The sequence below is a fragment of the Gossypium hirsutum genome, chromosome D13, assembly GCF_007990345.1.
Source record: "Gossypium hirsutum isolate 1008001.06 chromosome D13, Gossypium_hirsutum_v2.1, whole genome shotgun sequence".
Lineage (NCBI taxonomy): Eukaryota > Viridiplantae > Streptophyta > Magnoliopsida > Malvales > Malvaceae > Gossypium > Gossypium hirsutum.
This window is the reverse complement of record NC_053449.1, coordinates 20,810,390-20,824,657: the sequence shown is the minus strand read 5'-3', so window position 1 is coordinate 20,824,657 and position 14,268 is coordinate 20,810,390. Positions and strand designations below refer to the sequence as shown.

Genomic DNA, 14,268 nt, shown 5'->3' with positions numbered 1-14,268 from the left:
TACTCAAAATTATATCCTTATTGCTGATGATAGAGATAGAGCTTTGAGATAGTATGTCGTGCCAGTATTTCATAATCTTAATCTGGGTATTAGGAGACCTGAAATTGAGGCACAATAGTTCAAGTTGAAGCCAGTCATGTTCCAGATGGTTCAGATAGTGGGCCAATTGAGTGGAATACCTACTTAAGATCCTCACCTACACCTAAGATTGTTTATGGAGGTGAGCAATTCTTTCATGTTAGCCAGAGTACCAGAAGATGCATTACGATTGAAGCTGTTCCCACATTCACTAAGGGATCGAGCTCGAGCTTGGTTGAACTCATTACCACCAAACTCAATTTCAACATGGCAAGAGTTAACAGAAAAATTTCTTATGAAGTATTTCTCGCCTAGCAAGAATGCTAAGTTGAGGAACGAGATCACTGCTTTCCAACAAATGGATGATGAGTCATTGTATGAGGCATGGGAAAGGTACAAAGAATTATTACGAAAGTGCCCTCATCACGGAGTCTCACATTGTATACAACTTGAGACATTTTATAATGGTCTCAATGCTCACACGAGGATGGTAGTGGACGCTTCTGCTAATGGTGCTCTCCTTTCTAAGTCTTATAATGAGGCTTATGAAATCATTGAGAGGATTGTCAGCAACAATTATCAATGGCCAACCAATCGAGCAGCGTCAGGAAGATGAGTCACTGGAATACATCAAGTATCATCAATATCCTCAGTGTTAAAAAATCTTACTACTAATGGGTGTAACAGTTTTGCAACACAACCACTAAATCAATTTGAAAATGTAGCCTATGTTTATTGTAGGGAAGGACATTTGTTTGAAGAATGTCTATCGAACCCAAAATTTGTGTATTACATAGGTAACTAGAACCAAAATTGAGGAAGGCAAGGGCTGCAATCCAATTTCTATAACCCATCATGTCGAAACCACCCGAATTTTTCCTGGAGTAACCAAGGGGCAGGAATCAGTAACAATTATGTCCAACCTAGATCGACCCAGCCACCTAGTTTTTCCCAACAAGCTTAGAAACCAACCCAAGCTGAACCATTCAATAGCCTAGAGAATCTATTGAAGGCATACATAGCGAAATATGATGCCTCTCTAAGGAATTTAGAGAAACAAGTGGGCTAGCTTGCAACTAAACTCAGAAACCGACCACAAGGTGTTTTACCTAGTGATACGGATAATCTGAGGAATCCAGGGAAGGAGCATTGTAAAGGATTGACATTGAGGAGCAGAAAGAGTTTAGAGCCCAATTCTGTCGAAGTTGAGAAGGAGCCAGCTGACGCTCAAGACTCAGAGGAAGTTCAACCGATTGTTGAAATTTCAGTTTCACTAAAAATTGAATCTGCAAAATCCAATGAGGTAACTTCTGAACCAACTAATTCTAATCAACTAATAACTCTGTTAGATGTAGAATTGCCACAGAAAATGAATCAACCAGTTCCAGTAAAGAAACCTCCACTACCCTACCCTCAAAGACTTTAGAAGTAGGAAATTCAATTCAAGAAGTTCCTAGACATACTCAAGCAACTTCATATCAACATCCCGTTAGTTGAAGAACTTGAAAAAATGTCAAACTACGTCAAATTCATGAAGGATATACTGTCTAAAAAAATGAAGGCTTGGAGAATTTGAGACGGTAGCCCTAACGAAGGAATGCAGTGCATATCTTTAAGACAAACTACCCCCAAAATTAAAGGATCGTAGATGTTTTACCATACCTTGCAATATTGGAGCAACATATTGTGGTAAGGAACTATGTGACTTGGGTGCGAGTAGCAACTTGATGCCCATGTCAATATTTAGGAAGTTGGGGATAGGTGAAGTTAGACCTACTATGGTTACACTTCAATTAGAGGATTGATCCTTAGCAGATCCAGGAGGAAAAATTGAGGACGAATTGGTACGTGTAGACAAATTTATCGTTCCTGGTGACTTTGTGATTCTAGACTTTGAAGCAGAGAAAGAGGTGCCAATCATCTTAGGAAGACCATTCTTAGCAACCGGAAGGACCCTTATTGATATGCAAAAGGGCGAGCTTACTATGCGTGTTTAGGATGATCAGGTAAAATTTAACGTTTTTAAGTCCATGCGATTTTCTAACATAATTGATGATTGTTCTGCAGTGTTTGATTTAGAGGATTTAATCATGGAGAAGGAACTCAATTATGTTGAGGACCCATTGGAACGAAGTTTGACATCAGATCCTCCAAATGATGAAGAGGAAGATGAATACTTAGCTTTGTTAGAAGCTAATCAAAGGGGATTTAATCCGCAATTCCGCTTTGAATCTTTGTAGTTAGAGAAAAGGGATTATGCCCAACCAAAAACGTCAATCGAGGAGCCACCTAAATTAGAACTGAAGGTACTTCCCTCACATTTGAAATATGTTTATTTAGGTAACTCTTCTACTCTGCTTGTGATTGTTTCAGCAGAATTAACTACTGAGCAAGAATAGAAACTCATCCTGGTGCTGAAACAAGTCAATAAGGCTATTAGATGGACCATAGCCAATATTCACGAAATTAGTCCGTTTGTATGCATACACAAGATTATCTTAGAAGATGGTGAAAAAGGGACGATTGATGGACAACGAAGGCTGAACCCCATCATGAAGGACGTAGCCAAGAAAGAAATCATCAAATGGTTAGATGCAGATATAATTTACCCCATCTCAGATAGTTCATGGGTAAGTCCGGTCTAGTACGTGCCAAAGAAAGGAGGTATTATGGTTATTGAAAACGAGAATAACAAGTTGATACCGACTAGAACAGTTACGGGATGGAGAATTTGCATCGATTACTGAAAGCTAAACAAGGCAACTAGGAAAGATCACTTTCTTTTGCCGTCTTTGGACCAGATGCTGGATAGACTTGCAGGGTGAGACTATTACTATTTTCTCGATGGATACTCAGGGTATAATCAGATTACAGTAGCACCAGAAGATTAACGCAAGACAACATTCACCTACCCATATAGTACATTTGCATTTAGGCGCATGCCATTTGGTTTATGTAATGCACTTGCTACATTTCAAAGATGTATGATGTCTATTTTTACTGACATGGTTGAGAAATATTTGGAAGTTTTCATGGATGATTTTTCAGTATTTGGAGATACATATGATGATTGCCTAGCCAATCTAGCCAAGGTACTAAGGCGATACGAAGAAACAAACCTTGTTCTTAACTGGGAAAAGTGCCATTTCATGGTACGAGAAGGTATTGTTCTAGGGCATCGGATAACAAGACATGGAATCAAGGTAGATAAAGCAAAGGTAGATGTTATTGAGAAACTCCCACCTCCAATATCTATAAAGGGTGTTAGGAGCTTTTTGGGCCACGCCGGTTTCTATCGAAGATTTATCAAGGACTTCTCCAAAGTTACTAAACCCTTATGCAAATTATTGCAAAAGGACACATCGTTTAAATTTGACGATGAGTGCTTAAGAGCTTTCAACGATTTGAAGAGTCGGTTAGTCTCGGTACCCATAATAGTCACACCAGACTGGGATTTTCCATTTGAATTGATGTTTGATGCAAGTGACTTCGCGATCGGAGTTGTCATGGGTCAGCGAAGGAACAAAGTTTTTCATCCCATCTACTATGCGAGTCAAACTCTGACAGGAGCTCAACTGAATTACACGGTAATAGAAAAAGAGTTACTTGCTATTATGTTTGCTTTTGACAATTTTTGATCTTATCTTATAGGTACCAAAGTGACTGTTTATACGGACCACTCGGTAATTAAGTATTTACTTGCCAAGAAAGACACTAAGCCGATACTGATCCAATGGGTACTTCTACTTCAAGAGTTCGATCTAAAAATTCAAGATCGAAAGGGAGTGGAAAACCAAGTAGAAGGCCACTTGTCCAGATTGGAGCTACAAGAAGGGAACTCTCTTCTTATACAAATTCGAGAGGCGTTTTCAGATGAACATATACTGAAGGTAAATCATGTCCATAATACCCATTGGTTTGTTGATATTGCTAACATTTTAGCTAGTGGTTTGATACTGATTGATAAAAAGTATCATCAAAAACAAAAGTTTCTTCAGGATGTGAAGTACTATTTTTGGGAAGAACCGTATTTGGTTAAAAAGTGTGCAGATCAAATAATCAGGAGATGCGTGGCAGAAGATGAAGTACATAAGATTTTATACCAATGTCATTCAGCATCGAGTGGGGGACACTTCGGAGGTACACGTGCAGCAGCCAGGGTATTGCAAGCCGGATTCTTTTGGCCAACACTATTCAAAGATGCATATGCTTACTTAAAGAGTTGTGATCGATGTCAATGGGTCAGAAATGTCACCAACAAAAATGAGATGCCTCGAACAAACATCATTGAGGTAGAATTATTCGATGTTTGGGGTATTGACTTTCTCGGTCCTTTCCCTCCGTCTTTTGGTCACAAGTACATATTAGTAGCAGTGAACTATGTGTCGAAGTGGGTTGAGGCAGAGGCATATATAACAAATGATGCTAATGTTGTAATAAAGCTTTTGCAGAAACATGTGTTCACAAGGTTTGGAACCCCAAGAGCCATCATCAGTGATGAAGGGTCCCATTTTGTGAACAAGTGGTTGAAATGGTTAATAGATAAACATGGAGTGAAACACAAGGTCACTACAGCTTACCATCCGCAGACGAATGGGCAAGCTGAATTGGCAAACAAGGAGATCAAAGGCATACTTGAGAAGATAGTTTGCCTGAACTGACGAGATTGGTCCAAAAGACTGGATGATGCTTTATGGGCTTACAAGACAGCATACAAGACACCTTTAGGGATGTCACCCTATAGGTTAGTCTTTGGGAAAGCCTACCATCTACCCTTGGATTTAGAACACAAAGCTTACCGGGCTCTCCAACGACTCAACTTGGATCTTAAAAGTGCCAAAGAGAAACGAATACTTCAACTTAATGAGTTAGAATAATTCTGAATGTCTTCAAAGGATAATGTCAAATTACTTAAGGAGAGACTCAAGAAATGACATGACAAGCACATTCGAGTTCGAGAATTTGAAGCAGGTCAGCAAGTCTTGTTATTCAATTATAGATTAAGGTTTTTTTTCAGGTAAGTTAAAATCACATTGGTCTGGTCCATTTATGATTCATCGAGTCTATCCATACGGAGTTGTTGAACTTCAAGGTAAGAGAGGTAATTTTCGAGTTAATGCTTAACGCTTGAAACATTACAGGGGAGATAAAATTGAACAAAATCAAATCTTCTTCATTTTATCAAATATTTAATTTTTCTTGTTATTCTGTTTGAATAAATGATTTAGGGTATATTTTCAGATTAGTATGTTTAAATAAATTCTGTCTAGAAGATTGGAACTTAAGCGGGACTGCTTATGACCTCTCCAATCTTTCCTGGGAATTGATTTTAACATAATTTCTCAAGAAATTATTCCCTAAATGACAAAATAAATTTTTAGTTTTTCAAATAAAAAGGTCAATTTTGATCCAAGTTTTATGCTGCCACTCAATTTTGAATTTTCATTAAGTTTAGGAACTTAATTGAATTATTTTTAAAAATTTGGTTTCTCTTTTTGTAAATATTAAAAATTAGATGCCTCTTTTGGTAAATATTTTCAAAAAACATCTAGAATAAATGTTTTTAGTTCAATAAAAAAAAGAAAAAAAGAAAAAAAGAAAAGATGATAATTATTAATATATAATTATATCCACTATAATATATATTAATTATTATCACCTTTATTTAGAGTTAGGATTAGTTTTGATTTAATCATATTTTATTCGATAAGTTTTTATCTTAATGAATTAATTGCAAATAATAATTTAATATGCATTATATTAATTATTAATTGTTATTTACTTTGAGTAGAATTAGAACTTAGAATTTTTAAGAATTCTACTCTAGCTCCTACTCCTTTCACTATAAATTCCACCCATCTATTCTTATTTTTTTTCCATTTATACACCATTCCCTCCAAAAACACCAAAACCCTTAAGTGCCGAAACCTCCTAACAATTCCCAAGCAACAGGATCGCCCAGCTGATCGGTCAGCAGCACCAGCACGCGCCCATACCAGTCCTACTCAACGATCCGCACGCTGCTCACGTCCATCCCCTACTACGCGCTGCTGCCTTGCATACTCGAGCGGCACATCACCCTTTCACCCATCCTTAGCCAAAAACCCCTCAACCTATTTTAATTTTTCATCTTTTGATTCAAAATTATTTTTCTTAAGAGCTCTTAATTTTTACAAAAAAGGTGGTAAGACCAATTTTTCTCCTAAATTTTAATTTAATTATCTAATTTTTTAATTTATTAAATTATTAATATTTTATATTAATTAAATTTTTTAGAAAATAATTGTTACTATCTTATGATCAGGTTAATCATGCCTCGCGAGAGAACCTTTGCATCTGCCCAAATTAACGAATCACAAAACAAGTTCCACTATGAATAAGCCAAAACAAGATACGAGAGTATCTTCAAGAATCAACAGATGCATCCAAAGAAAGGTTTCACATTGAAAGAAAGGAACTATATTGGTTTTATGACACGTATTCGTCAGGTTGCTGAAACTCTCAATTGGGAGATGAGTCGAATTCGGAAGGATCTGCAAATAAATAAAAGGGGGATCTTGACTTTATTTTATTTATGTCCTTAGGTTATTTTAGGATAAAGTTAATTAGGAATTTTTGCATAATAAAACATGAGATGGAAATCATTAATAAAATTGAACAAGTCGCGAAGTATAAAGTGTGACAATAGATATATACATGTCTAGGATTGGATTTAGAAAGAGCTTGGTACTTAAGCAATCAAATTGACTCACCTCTTCTTTTCTAGAATCCTACCTGGTGTATAGTATCTATTCACTTTAAACAATGAGGACATTGTTCATTTTAAGTAGGGGGACCAAAAAATTGAAATTATTTCTACTCAAAATAAATAGTTCTTTTAATTATGATTAGGATATATTTTGTTCAATAATTTTAAATTTTTTTAAGTATGCTAAACTTTAGTATAAATAAAGTTCTATTATTTCAACAAATTGTTATGTTAGCTGAATAATGATATAAATGTATTTTTAATAAAGCATGCAAATCGTACCATAAAATTTTTAGTTCCTTAAGAAAGGTAGGCATGCATGAAAGTTTAAGTCTCTAGAATTGACTTCGTAGTTTCTTGAGGCGAAATCCTAGGAAGTATGGAATGTTGAAAATGATTTAGGCAACTCTTGTTTGGACCGTTTGAGCCTTTCAAGCCAACCTTGATGAAATTTTATCCTTTGAAACCCAACTTTGAAACTATATGGCCTAATTTTATTTGAACCATTGCAATATTTAGCCATCACTTCTCTCTTAATTATTTTTAAATTGTCCCAATCACTAGACTCAGTACTATTCAAAATATTCTTTGAAAATAAGTTTGGGGGAGTTGAAAGAAGTATCAAATGCTCTAAAAATTGTAGTACATACAGTAAAATGCTCAAAAAAAGAGCACATGTATGTGAAAGAAAATAAATGTACAAAGGAGCATGTGAAAGCAAAGTAAGTTGGTGTATTGAGGGAAATTATTCCAAAGGTCCGATTGAAGCTAAGTCTAGGGTTTAAAAGCCTAAATTTATCTTTATTTTCCCTACCTCTAGCCTAGCTACGTTACAACCTTTTTAAATACCTATTGATTCAAGTTTTCTATGCTACCTACATTAGTGGAGAGAAATTGCTATGTTCAACATATGAAGGCATAAGTTAAACTTAATGATTGCAGCTTAATCTTGAATAATGAAATAAAATCAAATTGGTAAGAGTTAACATGTCTTGTTAAGGAAGCATTTAGTCTAATTGTGCTATCATAATGGTTGTTGAGATTAATTTGAACGATATATATACTTAAGTAGCATAACTATAAAATTTCTTATTTTTGAGAATAAGTATATTAAATTCATAATTCTGGGAAGAATGTTATTCTAAAGGAATTTTTCAAAGGTGTCTTTTGAGTAATTCTTTTTAATTTGTGCATTACTCGGTACGAGCAATGAATTAAGTTTGGGGGTGTGGAAACACAAAAATTTACACATTTTTACATACTCGTTTTAACTTAAATTCATACATTTTCGATAAAATTCTTGTCAAAAAATAATTAATTTTTAAAAAATAATTAAAGTGCACTTAAAATATGAATATTTTGAATTTTAGTTAATTTTATAATTAATTTTGATGAATTTCAGTTATTTTTGACAGATTTGCACAAATGGCGAAAAATGACTCGGCAGACACTGCTAGAAGCGCAAAATCTAGAAGTAATTTGAAGTATCGAGGCGACCTAAATTTCAGCCTAAGATGGTCCAAAATTATATGTATTAATTCATAATATAATTAATTTTAATTTATATCATATTTAATTTGGGTTAATAAATTATTATTAATTAATTATGAAAAAGTGGTTCAGTTGAACTGAACCGAGTGAACTGAACCGACCAAGAAATGTACAGCCCAAAAACCGTCCCAAGAGCTGACCCAAATAAACTTATTAGATGATTATTTAAGCTTGCAAAGAGGCCCTTGAAGACTTGTTCAAGTTGCATTCAAACCCCTCTACAATTTGGGGCTTTATAGATTTGCCCCAAGCCTAAATTAGCAATGTTGAAACTATCAACCTTGCCACATGTGTGGCCGGCCAAGGGAGGGCTCATTGGCTGATAATTTTAGCTATTTTTAGCAGCCCTTCTCAGCTATAAAACCCCCTTAGGCTGGTCATTAGAAAAACACACCTTAAGCATTCACATCTTTCCTCTTTTCTCTCTACTTTCTCTCTTCTTTTCCATTCCAAAATTCCCTTGCTCTCTTGCCGATTTCTCCTCTTAGGAAAGGGACATTCATCTGCTACTTGGAGCAGCAATTAAGTGTTCATAGCAGCCTTGGTCGATGAGGACAATGGAGAAGTAAGAACGGAGCATCTAGTCAAGCCACTGAAAAACACCAGATTTGATTCTTGTTCCCTATCTTTTTAATTTTTGTTGTTGTTATGCTGAACATATCTATGAATATTTATGTTGCTGGAATGGTTAATTTAATCAATTTAGCTTTAATCTAATTCGTGTTAGGTTGATTGCATTTCATTTGTTAAAATTATTGAAATTGTGTTTATGTTGTTATAGGTTTCGGTAAGATGCTTGATTAAGTAAAATCATGACTAAGTTATTCTTGCATTATAAGTTTTAGTTATTCTTGCATTATAAGTTTTAGGTAATTAATGAATTAATTATTTAAATGGATTGAAATTGTAATTAATGACACATTACTTAATCAGTGCATGTTTAATCATCTAAGGTAGCTGAGGTTTAGATTAGCAACAGTATCTGACGATACATTTGCCTTGCATAACTTGCAAGATTATTGTGATTAAACTGTTTCAAGGTAAGGATACTTTGTTATCTCACATAGTCTTTTATGTGCTTATTAAATCGAGTTAATTGTTTGAATTGACATAGGGATATGTAAAAGAGATTATTTCGATTTAATAAGTATGTATGTGCAATAACATATTTGTCTATTAAGATTTGTTTAATCGGTTGAATTGACATAGGGATATAGTTAAGAGATAAATGGATTTTGGTAGGTGAGTATGTTCATAAGTTAGCAAATTACCGAGTTGCCGTGAACATATTCGTAACAATATAAACATGAGTTTAATAATTCTAAGAAAAAATGTAATTAATCTAACACAATTATGTCATCTTGATTAAAATTGTGTTTTGAAATCGTGCATTTGAGATTTATTTATTTAGTTTACTTAGTTTAAAATCTTAGGTTTTAATCACCTTCTTCAAACAAAATATTTTTCTTCACCAAAGTGTTTTAAATAGCATTCATAAATAATTCTTTTCACAGTCCCTGTGGGTACGATAACTCGACATTTACTTGTCACTTTATTACTTGTTGCGATTGTGTACACTTGCACATTTTCGTCGTTCCAATGGCTGTGTGACCCCTGCTTTTGAAGTTTTGCATCTTTTTCTTAAAACTTCTATTTTGCTTCAATTTAGTCCCGAATTGCTTCTAAGCTATTTTTAGGGCCTCAAAGGCTTTATTTAGGGACAAAATGCATATGGTTGATTGATTTATAATAAGTTTAATTTATTTAATGTTATGATGTTGAATTTTTATTATTATACAGTAATGCTCTGTAACCCTAATCCAGCGACGGAGACGGGTTAGGGGTGTTACATTGGATATGGTTGATCAAGATAGGATTTACCCCTCCTACGTAATGAGAGCAATTTCTTAAGCCTCTTGATGGAGTGAGACTAGAAATGCATGGCTATACTTGAATGGGTTGATATGAGGTATCACACTTATTTGTTTATTGTAGTCTGCTCAGAAAATCAAGAAATATGAGATTGGACTATACAAGTATGAATATTCCATAACTTATGTCCAATCTAGATATTAAGGATAAAAAAATATGATACATGATAAGATTATCACAAAAAGGTTATGTCGAATCACGACTTCTTCTAACTTGGGGGGCAATGATGCGTTGCTAGATTCCACTCATTGTTTGTAATGTTAGAAATGTTCTAGTATTACTACCAATGATACAAGAGCCTACACGGTCACACCCTATAGTTGAAACAAATAGAATCCAAATACATTTGGTATTGTATTTAATTTTCACATGAATAAAATTAATTGTTGAATTAATTTAATTTGATAGTTAAACATTAAACACATTATATGTACAAACTTGTTGTACACAAATAGAGAACATAAATATAATTAATATATGCATTTTATTCATACAAAATATTTATTGTATATGTTTAACCAAATTTATTAATATAAATAGTTATATTAATTAATTTCGGTCAAAATATAAAAGACATGGAAATTAATATTCTTTTAGAAGGAATATAACTAATATATGAATTTGATTCATACAAAATATTAATTGTATATATTTTATTGATCTTATTAATATAAACAGTTGCATTAATTAATTTCGGTCAAAATATAAAAGACATGGAAATTAATATTCTTTTGGAAAGAATATAATTAATATATGAATTTGATTCATAAAAAATATTAATTGTATATATTTTACCGAATTTATTAATATATACAGTTATATTAATTAATTTCAGTCAAAATATAAGACATGAAAATTAATATTCTTTTGGAAAGAATATAATTCCTTTTTTCTAACTTTCCATTTGTCTTTTCTATTAATTAGGGAATAATCCAATATTCTTTTGGAAAGAATATAATTCCTTTTTCTAACTTTCCATTTGTCTTCTTTATTAATAAGGGAATAATACAATAATCTTTTGGAAAGAATATAATTTCTTTTTCTAACTTTCCATTTGCCTTCTCTGTTAATAAGGGAATAATCTTGGTTTTTACTTTTTAATATGTGATATCAAAGAGGATAAAAGGATGATAATCCCTTTGTGTGTTAAGGTTACCAACTTAATAATTTAAAAGGTCTAGCAATCATTTTTAATTCTCTTTGAATAGTTCAAGAGAAACTGAATGTTTGTTTTTTGACGGGGTGGACTATGTAGAGGCCGGAACGTTTTTGTTGTGGCTAGGAATCAACATCAAATCAACATCCTTTCAACGTTTTCACTAAAGAAGGTATATTTTCTACCCTATTTTAACCCGAGTCTTTCCTTGTACATGGATCCTTTACTGTGGTTCGTTGGAATAATTTTTCCGCTACGCCATGGGGTGTACCGGCTGTCCCAACACATGACTATCCAAAATTACCTTCTTTACAATTTAAGCATAAAATCCAATTCAACATAGGTTACCATTTGTAGATTTTAGCCATTTCAACTTCTTATACCAATCCATTGATGCATTTACAATACATGTACATTAGACTCAAACTAGCATTACCAATTCGGGATTAGAAAATGACCATTACAATACAAAATTGACTTAATCATTAGGTACACACCATATATCAAAATTTAAAAAACTATACAAACGTTGCTAAGTCGAGAGTTGCAATTTAGATGTTGAATCACTCCTCGAGTCTTCGAGATCTACTAATACTTACGCATAGAATAAATAAACCGTACATTGAATGATAAAGCTTAGTGGTACTTTATGATTCAAGACAATAAAAAGTTAGACATAATATACTAAGATTGCATTCAACATGTTCTAATTACCAAAAATTTCAATGCATTATTCATTGTCTTAAGTATCAATTTTCATGTAATATCTTATATGATCAATTTATATGAATACATGTATCATATCATGATTCCCATAAACTAGTGCCATTCATTTACATTTCATAACATATTATCTATTCATTTCATTATGTCATTTCATTTCAGAATCAATCCATTCATTTCATATCGACATCAACCCTCAAGGCTCGTATAAACCATTTCACATGATCTTTCACATGCTGTAATTTTCCACATTCATGTACATATATACATAGTATACCAATTTCAATCACATTTCATATCAAATATTACATAGTATACCAATTTCAATCACATTTCATATCAAATATTACATAGTATACCAATTTCAATCACATTTCATATCAAATATCATTTAGCTAGTTTATGTTTTATAGCCCCTATTAACCTGATATGGACCCACGATGGATACACGGATCATCCAACCATCACACTGATCTAGCACCCAGTGCCTCATCAGAACATCCAAAGTATAATTTGCTTCTAGTGCTCATTGGTATATCCGAATTAAAATGTGTTCCCAAAAATCACTAAAACGTCCGAAGTAATATGCACCCAGTGCTCATCGTTATATAATCGAAGTATAAGCTGTACACAATCTAATCTTATGGCATACCAACTATGGGCTAGTTTGGCAATGCTTTTGAAAAGTGCTTTTGAAAAGTGCCGTGGAAAAGTGCTTTTGAGAAGTGATTTTGAAAAGTTTGGTTTAAAATTTGAGTGTTTAACATTACTGTCAAAAAGTACTTTTGAGAAAGAAAATGTCATTTTTAGACATGTTATTATCAAGTAAGAAATATGCATTTAAATAATATTGAAATTAGTTAATCTTATTATATTTTAGTAAGAATATAAAAAATTATTATAACTTGTTGTTAATATTTTAATATATGAAATATAAATTTTAAATATTTTAAGCAATAAATATTAATTATTATAAAATTTAATTAGAATATATAAACTATATTTTAAATATTTAAATATAACCATTAAATATTTGTAATTAGTATTTTAAAAAGTATATTTTTTTTAATTTTTAATTAATGATTTTAATACATTTGTAATTAAGCACCAAGAAAAAAAAAGGAAAGTACTTTGTTATTGGAGGGGTGAAAAAGTAATTAAGCACCAGAAGTGCTTTTGGGAGAGAAAAAGCTAAAATTTTTAGCTTCTCCTTTTTAGAAGTGCTTTTTTTCAAAAGTGCTTTTGAAAAGCACTTCTGAAAAGCTAAAAATTTAAACCAAAAGCAGCTTGTTCTGCATAGCTTTTCTTCCAAAAGTGCTTTTGGAGTCAGAAGTGCTTTTTTTAATCAATGAAGAACTGGCCCTATATCTAACTTTGCCTAAGACATTTAATAGGGTAGTCAATAGATCAATCCATATATGTTCAATATCACATATCGTAGTTCATATCATTTTCAATTTTGCTAAGTTCAACTTAAATCAATTCTCGACAATTCAATATCATCATTTTCAAATCAATCAATTCGTTTCATATCCATACCGACCCTCAAGACTCGTGTAAATCGTTTCGCATGAGCTTTCACATGCTGTAATTTTCCACATTTCATGTACATATATTCATGGTATACCAATTCCAATCAAATTTCATTACAACCTGTGATGATTCCAGAGCGGAAATGGGAACATGTCACGATGGTTTTTGTATCGAGATTTCCTTTATCTTCAAGAAAGAAAGATGTCATATGGGTCGTTGTAGATCGTTTGACGAAGTCTGCACATTTTATTCTAGTGTGTAAGGATTATTCATTTGAGAGATTAGCAGAATTGTATATTTCTAAGATTGTTAGATTGCACGGTGTGCCGGTTTCTATTTTCTCTAACAACGATCCACGGTTTACATCTCGATTCTGGAGCAAGTTACATGAAGCCTTAAGTACTCGACTGCATTTTTGTATATCATTTCATCCATAAACCGATGGTTAGTCTGAGTGAGAAATTCAGGTACTCGAAGATATGCTTCGATGTTGTGTTCTTGAGCTCGAAGGTAACTGGCAGAAATTTCTATCATTAGTTTAATTTGC

At 33.0% G+C, this 14,268-nt stretch overlaps 1 non-coding gene across 1 annotated transcript; it reads right to left on the bottom strand.

Annotated features, from left to right (window-relative positions):
• Positions 1-403: 403 nt before the first annotated feature.
• LOC121225856 (small nucleolar RNA R71) lies at positions 404-510 on the bottom strand. Its single transcript, XR_005923760.1, has one exon. It is a non-coding gene; the product is annotated as a small nucleolar RNA R71 (small nucleolar RNA).
• Positions 511-14,268: the final 13,758 nt, after the last annotated feature.